This window comes from Leopardus geoffroyi, chromosome B2, assembly GCF_018350155.1.
Source record: "Leopardus geoffroyi isolate Oge1 chromosome B2, O.geoffroyi_Oge1_pat1.0, whole genome shotgun sequence".
NCBI lineage: Eukaryota > Metazoa > Chordata > Mammalia > Carnivora > Felidae > Leopardus > Leopardus geoffroyi.
In genome coordinates, this window is record NC_059332.1 from 18,283,035 (window position 1) to 18,297,973 (window position 14,939).

Sequence of the window (14,939 nt, forward strand, 5' to 3'; positions counted from 1 at the left end):
GCTGGGGAGGGGGGCTTCGCAGATAGTTGATATTCCGGGTCCAGCAGCTCTCCGCGCTCCCATTCTCTAAGCTCAGCCGGGGGGAAGTGTCGCCCCGGGCCAAACATATGCTTCTTTCCAGCGCGCTAATCCACCTTCAGCGTGGAGGCATAATTGCTCGAGTGTCCATGGATTCGCGGCGCTTTGTCCCTCGCTGGCTCCCATCAGCCCTGGCACACGCCATTTCAATCAAATCTTTTCAGAAAACTGTCTCCTTTTATCAAGTCCCAGCCCCTGCGAACGACGGGAGCATTTAACAAAACACCCTGCGTGTTCCGCCCTTCTCCCTGGGCCCTGGCGGAGCAGGGAGCTGCGATTATTGCAACAACTTTTCATTGAGTTCGGCCTCAGAGAAGACAGAGAGGAGAGGGAGAGGCGAAGAGAGAGAGAGACGGACAGACGGAGAGAAAGCAACGTCAGCATCCCAGACCTAAACGGGTTTTATTCTAAAACCCTGGTGTCAGGTGTATTGGAAAGGAAAGGGTCAGAGGTCACCCTCAAAGAGAAAACATGTTTCATCTCAGTTTTTTTTTTTTTTTTTTTTCTTCCTTTGGAATTACAGAAATTGACTGGCTCTGTGGAGTGCTGGGGCAGTGTAGTGGGAGAAAAAGACAGCAAAAATGGGCAGATAACAGGGAAGGACCCTGTCTGAAGGACATTACGGGTAGTCCCTTTATCAAAAAACTCCAACAAAAAAGATCCCTGATGCTGATTCCCTTGTACATACCCCATATCTCTTTTGTTGCCGGTGACAGGCACAGCTAAAGTTGAATCTGAAGATCTCTGCCTTATGATAATACCCTCTTGGTAAATACGGAAGTCCTACACGATCCGGATTTAATAGTGTGACTGGATTTCTAGCTTCAGGAGAAAAAGCTTTCATTGATTAGGAGAAAAAGAGAGAATGACACAGTGGAAAGATGAACTCTAGAGAAGACCTTAGAAGCAGAGATGCAAAATATTTTTGATGCTGTTGGGGGGCGGAGAATGAAGCCAAATGCAAAAGACGAAGCTTGAGGTTTGATTTTGTGTAGCAATTATTATGCAAATATACACCAACAGTAGACACTGTAGTTCTATTATAGGAACACAGCTTTGTGGCTTGTTTCTAAAATGAGAACGTCAGAGTAATTGAACAGTTTTCTTCAAATCTCACTCACGTACATTGAGAGGGATTTCAGGGACTTAGGTGTTTTCCTTTTGCAACAATTTATTTCATGATGATCAAGGAGGAGAAAGGCAACACAAATGGACTTGCTGCATATTTTATGGTCTTCAAATGCAGTGGGCTTCAGGGCACGATACACCATGGGGCTCTCTGGTCTTTCCCTTTACTCTGCACAAGCCCAGGCTATGAAGTGCTCAAAAAGGGATGTGTTCTTCCCACTCATAGGGACGCGTCAACGCTGGTCCCACTAGCCCTGATCCACATCTGGAGTCAAATGAAATCCTTAAGGTCTCCTGGATGAGCCGGATTTGCTGTTGATGTCAAGGTCCAGGTGTTTACGTTGTCAGACCTCCGTGACCACAGTTTTAATAGGTGACTGGAAATGTTCCTGCCTTAACTCCCCTAAAAAGTTCAGGCTGTTGGGAAGGGAAGTGATAGGATTTGGGGGAGAAGGCTACTCTACTCATCCTGGAAAGTGGAAAGCGAAATACATCTTTTAGCTAAGTAGCTTTGTATCTTGAGTGCAAGAAATTACTCTGTATGGTTATATCAAACACTAAAGTATGGTTAGAATCCTTCAGAACCTAAACCATGAGGATTGGGGTGGTGGGGGGGGGTAGAGAGAGAGACAATAAGGCATTTTTAAGTTCTTATTCATTTGCTTCTATTATGATCTTTTTGTAATTATACAACAAAGGAAGACAGTAACATCAAGACCTTCTCGGACCCTCTTGTCACCCCTGCAGTAAGATTGGAGGATGGGAAGGGATTCAGAAGGAATCTTGGGGAGGAGAAAGAAGTTAAATACTACAGACCAGGATGTCAAGGACTGGGAGAACCCTCTCATGGTGCTCAGCAAGCATTATTGTTGCATATTCGATTTCTCACACGCACACTCTCAATAGCCAGTTGAACAGAAGGACCCAAGTTCAAGGAAGGGAACTGTTTTTTGGAATATCAGGGAACATGGGAGTGATGAGTCCTACCTTGGAGGATATTTCTGCAAGCCAAAAGGGTCTTGGGAATCCCCCATGCAGTTTGGAGGCTGGGAATTGAGTGGGTTTCCTCTCTTGCATCATGAGACATAAAGTGCTGGCTTCAGCTTCCAAGGTTGGGTGAAACGAGGTGGCAGTGGGGAAGGCCATTCTGATGGTGAACTCCAGGGGCCTTCTAACCATCCCTGGGACTGTGCCTATAAAAGCTTCAGGAACAACAGAATAGAGGAAAGTTTGGAGGAGGAAAATCTAAAATTCAATCAGCCTGTTGATAGGCCAGTCTTAAAGAGGTTTTGCTTCTTCTTTTTCTTTCTTTTTTTTTTACATGACATTTATTGTCACATTGGTTTCCATACAACACCCAGTGCTCATCCCGACAGGTGTCCCCCTCAACGCCCATCACCCACTTTCCCCTCCCTCCCACCCCCATCAACCCTCAGTTTGTTCTCAGTATTTAAAAGTCTCTATGGTTTTTCTTTGTCAAACACTCAAAGAGATATTCTCCCCAACCCCCGCCTGCACCGCCGTCTAACTCTGCTACAAGGTTGAGCAGCAGCTTGCTGGGAAGCCAGGGGGAGGGCTGGCACGGATGTCTGCACCGGCCCGGCCCCTACAGCAACGTGGCTTACCTGCATGTTGCCGGAGGAACCTTTGGCTCCCCAGAACAAGCCTGCAGCTGAGAGAGCAGGGGGGTGCTTCAGAGCATCTTGGGGCTTGAAAGTCCCTTGCTGTCCTCTCTAGTATAACTCCCAGCCACATCAAGAGAATCAAGTCACTGGTCGGTGACCATGCAATGCTAGAGCTACTTGGGAAAACTGTCTCAATGGGTATTAGTTTGGAGAAAGCTCTTCCAAGGAGAGGAATCTAGAAAGAAACAAAAGTTCAGGGAATCCTCTTGAATTTCCCTCCCACCCCATCTTCTTCATCCTCTCTCCCCACTGAGCATTTTGGCTGAACTTAGTGTTTCTTTGTATTTCCCTCTTTTGCTGAGAAAACCTTAAGAACCTTCTACTAGGCTTAGATTTAACCACAACCCTTACAGAATCTGGCTTATGAAAACCAGACTTCTCTAAGAGACGGGTCTTCTGGCAGCAATTAGTCTGACTTTTCTTTAACAAAATTCTTTGTAATGCCATTCAGAAAACGGGTGGGTAGGACTTTTGTGGCAGGGAGTGTGTATGTGTGTGGGTGGGTATGGGAGGGGATCCTTGGGGTGGGGGATGGTGTTACAGAAGGCCAATTTGTATGACTTGGTGGGGGAAAAAAATCCCAATGTTAACACATTAAATTTGGAAGCTGTGAAATATTTAATTAGTGCACGGGTTGGGATGCTATTAAAACTGGCTCTATTTCTGAAGACTGTCCTGAAAATCTGTTTGCTCCTTTCCTCTGTGCAGAGTATATAAAACTCTCTTCTTGCCATGTCTCTTTGCTACTGAACTATTTCAGTTTGCCAAAGTGATATGTCTTTGACAGCAGGACTGCCTGGAACGGGCCACGAAAGCTCCAATTCGCAAATACCCGAAAGTAGGGGATTCCAATGGGAGGACGCGCCCGAGGAGTGAGGACATGTGGAGAGGCAAGGAACAATAGTCTGTTACCATCCCAGCAGTGACTTCTCTGCTTCTGACTCATGGGCAGCAACACAGTCCTGGATGTGGCCTCCCACTGCCCTCCTCCCCTACCTGTATTCAAAAGTCCAATCCGACAACACATACAACAAACAAGAGACCTATTCATTGAGTCTGCAAAGGCACCTTCTTCTCCTCCTTATGCAAATACTAAATTGAATCAACTGACTATAGCATTCATGCCATTGCTGAAATATGATAGAAAAAAAAAAGTGGAGTATTCCAAGGAAATTGATTCCAACAGTTCGTTTGCAGTGGGGTGGATGTCTGTGTGTCTGAGGTGGAGACACAAATACATCTTGTTAAAATTGTGGCTGCCCTTCTGAGAAGCAGCCTAAAGTTTTAGATACCCCGCCCCTTCCAACTTTTTTAGGGAGCTAAGAATTTGAGCCCTTTAACAGGCAAGACCGAAAATTTGGGGCAGCTGTCCCTTGGGGGGGCGGGGGTGAGAGGGCCCCTCTCTGAACTCCTTCTGCTCCCGGTTTCCCTGCCTTTGGCTGGGCAAGAGGTCTGGAGGGCCAGTTGAATTGAAGGTCTATCTCCGGAGGGGAAAGAGGTCAGCTCCGGCCTCCAGTCCTGGCCTAGAGGAAGGAAGGATGTGGAGAGCGCCCGAGAAAGCTCTGGTCCGAGAACACATGCTCTCCTTACCCTTCGGACTTGGGGCGCAGGGACCTTCTTGCGGCTCTCAGGAGAACTTGGGCTGATTCCCCCAAACCTAGGAACACCCTAGAGGAGAAAGTCTAGCCCCACCCCCCCCCCCACCCCCGCCGGAGTAGCTAACTTCTCGAACTTCAGACCACCATCCATGTTTGCGGTACCTCAGTTTCCCCTAAATGTGGCGACAAACGCAGGAAGTTTGAGGGGACTGGGGGCACTTGTTCTGCGGGAAATCAAAGTAGGGGCAGGCACAAGGGAAGGGATCAGCCTTTTTCGTAGTCCAAGGCAGTGTTCTCCGGGGCGCGGGACCTTGGGCAGAGCCCCGGTAACCCTACCCCAGCCCAGAACAATAAGGGCAAAAGACACAACGCTTGCCCTCCGCCACCAACTCCATCTTTAGCAATGCAAAAAAAAAAAAAAAAAAAAAAAAAAAATCCAATCTTTTTGAACACCCAATACATCATTTCAATAAGAATGACTTCACTTTAATAAAGATTTAATACGTTAAATCTGTCTTTGTCGCTGATCGATGCTTCTTTGTCTCGAAAACGATTTGGGTTTCACTGATCAAGAATTCTGGGGGAAATGCTGTAACTCCGAGTCGGGGGGGTTATTATTATTGTTTGAGAACACTTCCCGAGGAGGAAAAAAAAAAACCCGCGTGCGCACTGACGCACACGCGCGCTCTCACACTCAGGCCCGCTTGCTTTTTCTCCCCGGGCTCTCCAGCTTGGAAAGCCAGCAAGCTGTCCAGAGCTGCCCGGGCGGGACGAGGGGGGAAGGGGCGCGCCGGGAGGGGCGGGGAGAGGAGGGGTGGGGAGGGGAGGCGCGGGCCGGGAGGGGTAGGGTGCGGAGCGCAGCGTCTGCCAGAGAATCATTTGCCCTGAATCACAAATTTTCACGGCTTAAAAAGAAAAGGTAAAGCTAATGTCTGGCCCAATTAATAAACATGGTAATTTCACACCCGGAGAAGGACATAATTTCATCCGAGCGCTATCTGCGCCATCACAAAGGGTCAGGGCGCAGCTGCGGCGAACCCGGGTCATTACGGAGTCGCCGAGCGGCTCCCGCGCCCCGGCCCAGCGCGCGCCTCGAGGCGAAGGATGGCTGCGGGCGAGGCCGGGGCTTCCCCCGATAAAGGACTTACCCACCGTGCGGGAAATGGAGCCGCTTTCAGACGGGGAGTAATCAGCTCGCAGACGTAGAGCCCGCCACGGTCCCCCTCCCTCCCCTCCCCTCCCCCCCCACGGCCATTTACTTTTTAAAAATGAGAGATAAAACAGGCGAACACCCTCTCGCTCTCATCGCTTGTCTTTTCCTCTTCCCTTCTAATGTCCTTTCACAATAAAACCACGACCTGTATGATACAGATACGCGCATACACATTTTTACTTATTTATTTATCTTTAGAGGTTGTTTTTGATCCGCTGTCAATAGAAACCTATTGTATCTGTAAATTTCAGGACAGTTGTAGTTGATAAATTTCTGGTGTCAAGATTGGGGGGCCAGGAGCTGGGAGACAAGATATTAGCTTCAATCTCATAATCTCTTAATCACATTACACTTTAAGTGAGCATGTGTAATTTCACCCATCAATGATTTATTTAAGCATTTGGAGCACAATTACTTGTCTCATACACAAATACTGACTGGAGCATTGTTTGCTAGAAAGAAACACTGACATATAGGGGGAAAGAACGCATCTTTTCCGTTTCATTACGTGTCCCACCTCGGAATCAAAATTCATCTGTAATCGAGACCCGCAGGACCCGTCTCCAGAAAGGAAGGGGCCCCAGAGGCAAATTCACCCGAACCACAAGCGGGGGGTCGGGGAAGGGGGGGAAGGGGGCGCCCCACCCCCACCTCTTTTCTGGGTTTAGATTTTTAAGCAGATCTTCAAAGCTAAAATAAATGCCATTAAATAGCCGCATGCAAATAGGATGAAGCCGGGCAGCTAAACACACAAAGCCCATCTCACATAAAACAAAAGCATGATTGATGGCAACCCGGATGCTCGTGTGTTTGGGAAAAAAATTATACTTGTCCAGTCTCCCAGGTGTCTAAATTATTGAAGAGCGATGTGCATATTTCAACGGGAAAAGGTGGCCGAGGTTAGGGACCGGCGGTTGGGGCCGCAAGTGCCCTGGTGTGGTATATTTGGGTCTGGGGAAGGCCTCCCGTGCAATTTTTAACACATTCTTCTCTGGGTGGCCGAGGAGGCAGCGCTAACCTGACAGCTCTCGGGCAAATGGTTAGAGAAAATGGATCGCTTTCCTGGGCCGGGGACCTCACTTCCCGGGCCTGCGGGCGGCTCTGCAAAGCTGCCCGCTCCGCTCTGCGAGCCCTGCAGGCCGCAGAGGGCGGCGGGCAGGGCCCGGGCGGCGCCGCGGTGGGGCGGTCCCGCGGTGCCCAGCCCAGCCGTGAACTTCCGCCCGCCAAGTGCTTGGGGGCCTTTTAAACCCGGCTCAGCCTAGAGGTCCAACTCTGAGGCCGGGGCCCACGGGGCTCCTTCGGTACTGGAGGCGCTTGCGGCGTCGGTTCTTTGTTCTGGCACTTTCAGGGCCTCCTGAAAGTCGCCCCGTCGGGTGGGGAGACCCGACCAGGCAGGCCTGGCTCAGAGCCGGAGGCACGGTTGCGGGAGTAGTGTTGGAACCCAGCAGCCTGTGTGTGTGTGTGTGTGTGTGTGTGTGTGTGTGTGTGGGCGGGGGTGGGGGGGTGTTTAATAATGCAGGGCGTGGTAAAACAACTGGGAAATGGTGGGAACTTTCCAATATCTCATTTTAAATGTAGGACAGGAACACCTGAAAATAAGCAAGCTCCCCTCCTTCTCTCTTCGTTCTTTGTCTCTGAACTCTCTCCAAATCAATGTCTCTCTTTTACCCTGTCCTCAACTCTCTAGCCCGTCTCTCTGTTTCTGAATCTTCCTTTTCTCCCTCCCTCCCTCCATCGTCGTCCCTCTTTATAAATATGCATACGAGAAAAAAGAGCCTCAGCGATTCCTGCTCTCAGAGAGTGGATCCACAGCGGTGTGGGGCTCAGGTTTAACGTCCTCTTGTCAGCCAGGGAACCCCAGGCGCGCTCTTTTCTTGCTGGGCTGGTGGGGGCGGCGAGAGATAGATGCGTGGGCCCAGGGCCCTCAGCGTGGGGAGCAGTCAGTATTTCCCACGCATCGAGTCCTAACCCCAAACTTGAATCCATTTTGCTGTTCAAGTCAGGCTCGGCGGATTCATAATAGCGACGACAAAGAGTAATTACATATTAGAAAACAAAACAATAATTACACTACCAAGTCGACACATCAGTCAGCGAAGCACAGTCGCCTGGGTTTGAAACAGCAAAGCCCGCGGCGCCGGCGGCTGACTCAGCAAATCGGAAAAGCCCCGGGACCCGCGTCCACACCGGCTGATGCGGAGAATCTGTCCGGAGGCTGAACAGCAGACGCGCTCCAGCCTCTGCCCCAGTCACCTGCTGAAAGGTCTTAGAGGTCATAAGATCTGGTTTGGGAGCCGTCTGGCAGAAAACCAGGTCACAAGCACCAAATCAGCGGTTGCTTGGAGAGCTGAGTCTTGTTTTTTGTTTTTTAACCTAGGTGGGCACACAGATTGCGGAGTTTGAACCACTGTTTTACATTTTTACGCTTAGAAGAGAGAAAGGTCGTTCTTACATGTTAGTTTCCCCCGGCACCTGTCACCTGGCTCCTTGGTTACTTTACAGCGCCCTCAGGCCTCGGCTTCTTCGGGTTCCCGCTTTATTCCCCCAAGCGTTAGGGCCACCATGCCCTTTTCACCTCTTCCCCGGCACCCAGAGGCAGGTTGCTGGGACAGAGTGTGTCCCTCACCAAAGCCCATCAACAATCGCTGCCATACCCCCCAGTTCCCTTGGATCAGCCGTCGGGGAGGTTCTTCTTTCCGGCATCGCTCTCCCATGCCTTCTTCGGTGGCTCCGGCACGTCCTCTGGTGGGTCCCGGGGCCCAGGCCCGGAGGGTGGATGCGGGATTGGGGGGCTGGGGGCAGGGGGCTGGCGAGTGCAGGCGTCGCCCGCAGCCGGACCGACTCCCGGCCGCCCGCTGCCCACCGAGGCCGGCTCCGCTCGCATTCCGGGTGTGAAAAGAAACACAGTCTTTTCGGGCCAGGAGGCCGTGGCTGGACGATGCAGCTAAGCTTGAAATGTGGGGAAGGGCTTTTAAAAGACTCTATTCGGATCTCTCCTCCCACTTCCCCCCCGGGCCTTTCTTCCGGGGCTGGAGCCTGCCTCCAAGGCAAGGGGGCTTGGGTGGGGGGCGCCAGTGCGCCTTTGCCGAGGGTGGTGTCCTAGGGCGAGAGCCGAGCTGGGGACAGTCCTCGCCGGGCGTGGGAATGCCTTGCACAGTCGGCCGGGGACAAAGCCCGGGGCACCCTTTTAGGCCCCAGGTATGAGCTGCATTCAGGCGGGCGGACCACCCCCTGCCACCCTCCACCCCACCCCGCCCTCAGCCAGGCGACCTCATCCGCAGGCGGGAAAGGAGTCAGACGTGGCCCAGGAGGCAGAAGGGCGTAGGGACCCAGAGCGGGTACGTGGGACCGGTGGAGTCTGAGAAGCCGGTGGGTAACGCCAGGCGGAAGCGAGCGGGAAGCCCGCGCTCGGTCTAGCGCCCTCTATAGGGTTCATGAGCCCCACCGACTGTGGACGGTTTTCCTTTCATCCCCCAGGGCTCAGGGAAGGACAAAGGACCTATAAAAAAAAAAAAAAAATCCAACAACAAAAAAAAAATATCAGCTTGACCCCCAAAAGAACACTGTTTAATGAGGTGGAAAATTCTTCCACACAAATTGCTTTTTCTACTACTTTATGAGAGTTCATAAATGTTAATGAAATCCAGTTACCAAAAAGTAACATACATCATTGCCGCTGAAGGAAGGCAGAGGAAGGAAGGTGGTAGTTAACGTACAATCATAATTAAAATAACAGCAGCGGCAGCAACAATGCGGCCTATGGCTAATGTGGTTGGAGCCCTAGTCCGGCGATGCACCATTGCATCCGACCTGGGTCGGACGCTGGCGTCTCACGGGACAGGATCAGCTACCATGTAACCGCTGCAGCGCCACAACCAAAAATGTAGGGGTGTGGGAGCTGCTGGATGGGAGTGAGCAGAAACACGAAATGCCCTTCTGTTTCTTTTCTTTGGCAACAGAATGCCTGTTATTGACACGAACGTACTCAACATTCACGCACAAGAGGAGCTCCCAGGAAACGCCTGGGAGAGGAGGACAGGTGGCAAGTTCATTGTCTTCTACAACCTGCAGGACGCCATCGCCCCTTCCTTCCTCTCTGCCATGGGACTGTAAGCTCCCAGAGGGGGAGATCTTATTCTGGTATTTCTATCCTCAGCATCCAGCGCCGCATTTGGCACGCCGAAGGTGGTGAATAGGTGTGTGCGGAATAAGGAAATGATTAAATGGACCCGTAACAGAAAGTTAAGTGAGTCAATGGATGATCCACTTGATAACATCTGAAGATGGACCAAGGTGCTCGAGCAGTCAATGTTTGCAATATTCAACAAATATTTCTTTTTAATGACTTACTATATACAGGGATAGTTCTTGCCACTGGGGATACTGCAGCCAACAAAACAGGCAAAAATCCCTTCCCTCATGAAGTTTACAGTTTGCTTTGGCTGTTTCGGTAGATGTATTGCTTTACAAGGCTAGGCAAATGGCTCCTTATCTAACTTTGGGAAAATGCTTTAATTCCCACCTTCCAGATCCCTCTTTACTACCTGGAGTTCAGGAGAAGACATTTGAGGTCTCCGGGTGAAAGTCATTATAGAAAGCATATGTTTTTGTTTTCTTCCAGCTTTATCGATAAAGAATTGACAAATACGGGGATGCCTGGGGGCTTAGTTGGTTGAGTGGCCGACTCTTGATTTTGGCTCAGGTCATGGTCCCAGGGTTGTGGGATCGAGCCTCTTGCCAGCTCTGAGCTGATGGTGGAGCCTGCTTGAGATTGTCTCTACCCTCCCTGACTTTCTCCCTCTGCCCCTCCCCCACTCCCTCTCTCCCTCTCTCTCTCTCTCTCTCGAATTAAAAAAAAAAAAAAAGAATTGACAAATAAGAATACAACTTGGTATTTTGATATACATACACATTGTGAAATGACCACCACACTCAAACTAACATACCCATGACCTCACTTTGTGTGTGTGCGACAATATTCAAGATCTACCCTCTTAGCAAATTTCAAGTGTATAAAAAGTATTATTAACTGTGATCACCATGCTGTGCATTAGGTTCGTTCATCTTTTGTAACTGAAACTTTGTACCCTGTAACTAACATCTCATCGTTTCCCTCTACCCCCAGCCCCTGGCAACAACCATTGTATTCTCTGCTTCTGTGAGTTCAACTATTTTAGATTCCACATATAAGTGAACTCATGCAATATTTGTCTTTCTGTGTCTGGCTTATGTCACTTAGCATAATGTCCTCCAGGTTCACACATACTGTCACAAATGGCAAGATTTCCTTGTTTTTTAAGGCTGACTAATACTCATGTGTGTGTGTGTGTGTGTGTGTGTGTACCACATTTTAAAGAATATGTTTTGAAGGAAGATGTTTTATATTTCTTTAATGGGGTCATTTTGTCTTAAGGCTTTATTTCTTCTGAAGGAGAAAAACAGGTTTATTTTTTGTAAATATCTAGGACAATTTGAATATTTTCCTGTTTCCTTTGAGAGCTGCTGAAATCAAGTCATTTTAGCTTTGCATACATTGCTTAATATTTCATGTCTTTCAAATATGAATACTAATACTAATAACTATCATTTTTTTAACTTGTATCTTTGCCAGTCGCTCAGTGCCTTATAGGTTTTACCTCATTCAAACTCTTAACAACTTTTTTAGGTAGATGCTATTGTTGGTATTATTTTATTTTATTATTATTTTTTTAATGTTTATTTATTTTTGACAGAGAGAGAGGCAGAGCGTGAGCAGGGGAGGGGCAGAGAGAGAGGGAGACACAGAATCCGAAGCAGGTGCCAGGCTCTGAGTTGTCAGCACAGAGCCCGATGCAAGGATTGAACTCAGGAACTCTGAGATCATGACCTGAGCCAGAGTCAGATGCTTATCTGACTGAGCCACCCAGGCACCCCTATTTTTTTTATTTGAGAGAGCGAGCAAGCGAGCAGTGGGGAGGGGCAGAGGGAGAGAGAGAGAATCTTAAGTAGGCTCTATACTCAGCACAGAGCCTGACTCAAAGCTCTATCCCACGACCCTGGCATCATCACCTGAGCGGAAATCAAGAGTCAGATGCTCAACCGATGCGGCCACCCAGGCACTCTGGTATCTTTATTTTTTAAATGAGGGAACCAGGGAGCCTGAGTGGCTCAGTTGGTTAAGCATCTGACTTCAGCTCAGGTTGCGATCTCCCGGTTTGTGAGTCTGAGCCCCGCTCAGGCTCCCTGCTCTCGGCGGAGAGCCTGCTTTGGATTCTCTGTCCCCCTCTCTCACTGCCCCTCCCTGCAGGCCTGTGCATGCACTCTGTCTCTCTCAAGTACAAATAAACAGTACATAAAATAAAAAAAATAAAATGAGGGAACGAAGCTGAAAGAGCCTAAGTGACCTGTCTTAGGCCACCAGTGAGTAACTGCTGATTCGCAGTCTGGAATCCATCCAGGACACTAGAGTGGAGAGTGCACCCCCACAGGACTTTCAGTCATTTGCCATCAGCTTTCTTGTCCATAAAAGGCAATGAATGTCGGTCTAGTCTATGTTGTGTACACAGTGTGGTGAAGATAAAATTTGATCCGGGGCACCTGGGGGGCTCCGTCGGTTGAGCGTCCGACTTCAGCTCAGGTCGTGATCTCATGGTTCATGAGTTCCAGCCCGGCATCAAACTCTGTGCTGACAGCTCGGAGCCTGGAGCCTGCTTTGGATTCTGTCTCTCTCACTCTCTCTCTCTCTCTCTCTCTTTCAAAAATAAATAAACATTAAAAAAAGATAAAATTTGATCCTTATGAAATTGCTCTGTAAACGTAAAATGCTACATGAATATATGGTACTTTATTATTTTAATTAATCAAATCAAATCAAATTTAATTTAATTTTAAAGATTTTATTTATATTAATTTTAATTTTTTAAAGATCACGCTTTCTTTTTTTTTTTAATTTTTTTAACGTTTATTTATTTTTGAGACAGAGAGAGACAGAGCATGAATGCGGGAGGGTCAGAGAGAAAGAGGGAGATACAGAATCCGAAACAGGCTCCATGCTCTGAGCTGTCAGCACAGAGCCTGACGCGGGGCTCGAACTCACTGACCTGAGCCGAAGTCGGATGCTTAACCGACCGAGCCACCCAGGCGCCCCTAAAGATTCAATTTTAAAGTAACCTCTGCACCCAACATGAGGATCGAACATACAACCCAGAGATCAAGAGTCTCATGCTCTACTGACTTAGCCAGGCAGGTGCCTTGGTACTTTTGCTGCTGCTATAGTTGTTGTTGTTGTTATTATGATTATTATGTGCTATTTCTTATCCATAATAGCTAGTACCTCCGGTAACCTACTCTGCAACAGCCATTAGTGAAATTGATTGAACTTTGGTTGAGCAAATTGGAGATGTGGGTGGCGATGGGTCGGGTGGGAAAGGAGGTAGACAGACGGTGCTGGTTGAATGGGAGAAACACCACTGGCAGGGATTTGGCTCTTCTTGACAAATCTCCCTACATCCTGTGGCACCTCGGGGTCTGGGGGGTGTGGGTGTCTGAGGCCCCCTGGCCACCCAGCGTAGTATCCTTAGGAATCTCCTCCCTCCTAATTGCAGGGTGCTGTGTTCCGCTTTGCCCAGGCCATTAGCCCTACTGTTGGCCATCACTCTTAGCAGCTAGGCCAAGCGCAACAGTGAGAAAGGTGGGGTGTTCATTTTGGTGAGTAAATTTGCCATGCTGCTTCGAGACAACATAATTGCTACTTCCCACGCCTTATTGCGTCTGGTAGAGAAATGGTCCCAAAGACATCAAACAAGCATCAGGTCTCTGTCACCGCCTGCTACACCACCTGTCATCCTCCAAAACGTGGGCAAGACCTCGCGGCTGTTTGGAAAATCTTTAGTGCTTTTTCACGCTAGTCCCTGGGCTGGGGCGATACCCGGAGATGGTCTATAATGTTTGAAGCTTGGGTCGGCTGGTCAAGGAAGAAAGAGGCAGAGTGATTAAGGATATACCGGCCCCTTACTTTTTGTAGTATTCAGCCTTTATATCTCATGTTTTCATCCGTTCGTTGACTTACTCAACATTTTTGAGCTGTTTGCTAGGAACAAATTCCACTGAGAAGCTTCCGGGCTGGTGGGGAGGCAGATGAATAAAAATATAATTACAGACACTGAAGTGAGTTGTAACAGGGATTTATGCATACAGTGAGGGTGGACTGATAAATCGTTATGATATATAGAATTAGGTAAAAACATGCATTCTCAGTTGGGGTGATATTGCCCTTAAAGGGGCAAAAATTGGTTCTTTGGGGGCAAAAAATCTTAGAGATTATAGTGGCTTGTGGCCCTCCAAGCTTAATCTGATGTGACAAAATCTTATTCCTTTCTATTTAATTTTTCTTGTCAGATAGACTTTAAGTTAAATTTATTTTTTCTCCTTAGAGGATGAGATAGTAATCATAAAGGCTATAACCATGGGGACTAGGTAGATGAATTTGCCTCAGTAACTCAGGCTGTCTGTCTAAGACTACCAAGTTGGTTTTTGTGGCTGTCTTCCGGTTAGTTTAATGTTTATTTATTTTTGAGAGAGAGAGACAGGGTGCAAGTGGGGGAGGGGCCAAAAGAAGGAGACACAGAATCTGAAGAAGGCTCCAGGCTCTAAGCTGTTAGCACAGAGCCCAAGGTGGGGTTTGAACCCACGAAACCATGAGATAGTGACCCAGACTGAAGTTGGATACTTAACCGACTGAGCCACCCAGGTGCCCAATGTCCTCAAGTTAGTTTATTTTATTTTATTTTATTTTTTTTTAATTTTTTTTTAAACGTTTTTATTTATTTTTGAGACAGAGAGAGACAGAGCATGAACGGGGGAGGGTCACAGAGAGAGGGAGACACAGAATCTGAAACAGGCTCCAGGCTCTGAGCTGTCAGCACAGAGCCCAACGCGGGGCTCGAACTCACAGACCGCGAGATCATGACCTGAGCTGAAGTCGGACACTCAACCGACCAAGCCACCCAGGCGCCCCAAGTTAGTTTAAAAGCCACCATGGGTTTGGCTGACGTGTCCAAAAATTTATCCTTATTGTACTGTATTAAAATTCTCCTGATTCGTGGCCTGATATAGAGCGACCCCCTCCTCCAGTCTCATAAAATAGGAAAGTGAGTTCTCAACCATTCCTCTAGTTTCCTCAGACATTAGTTACCTCTGGAGAAGCATGGAAAAACAACTTTTGACCTCACTCTCTCTGCTGCAAAACAAAACTCCTAG

The 14,939-nt window shown here is 48.5% G+C and overlaps 1 long non-coding RNA gene across 1 annotated transcript; it reads right to left on the bottom strand.

Annotated features, from left to right (window-relative positions):
* Window positions 1-1,231: 1,231 nt before the first annotated feature.
* On the bottom strand, window positions 1,232-2,403 carry LOC123609695. Its single transcript, XR_006717906.1, has 2 exons — window positions 2,194-2,403; window positions 1,232-1,675 (listed from the first exon to the last, which is right to left on the bottom strand). It is a non-coding gene; the product is annotated as an uncharacterized LOC123609695 (long non-coding RNA).
* Between the last annotated feature and the right edge of the window lie 12,536 nt (window positions 2,404-14,939).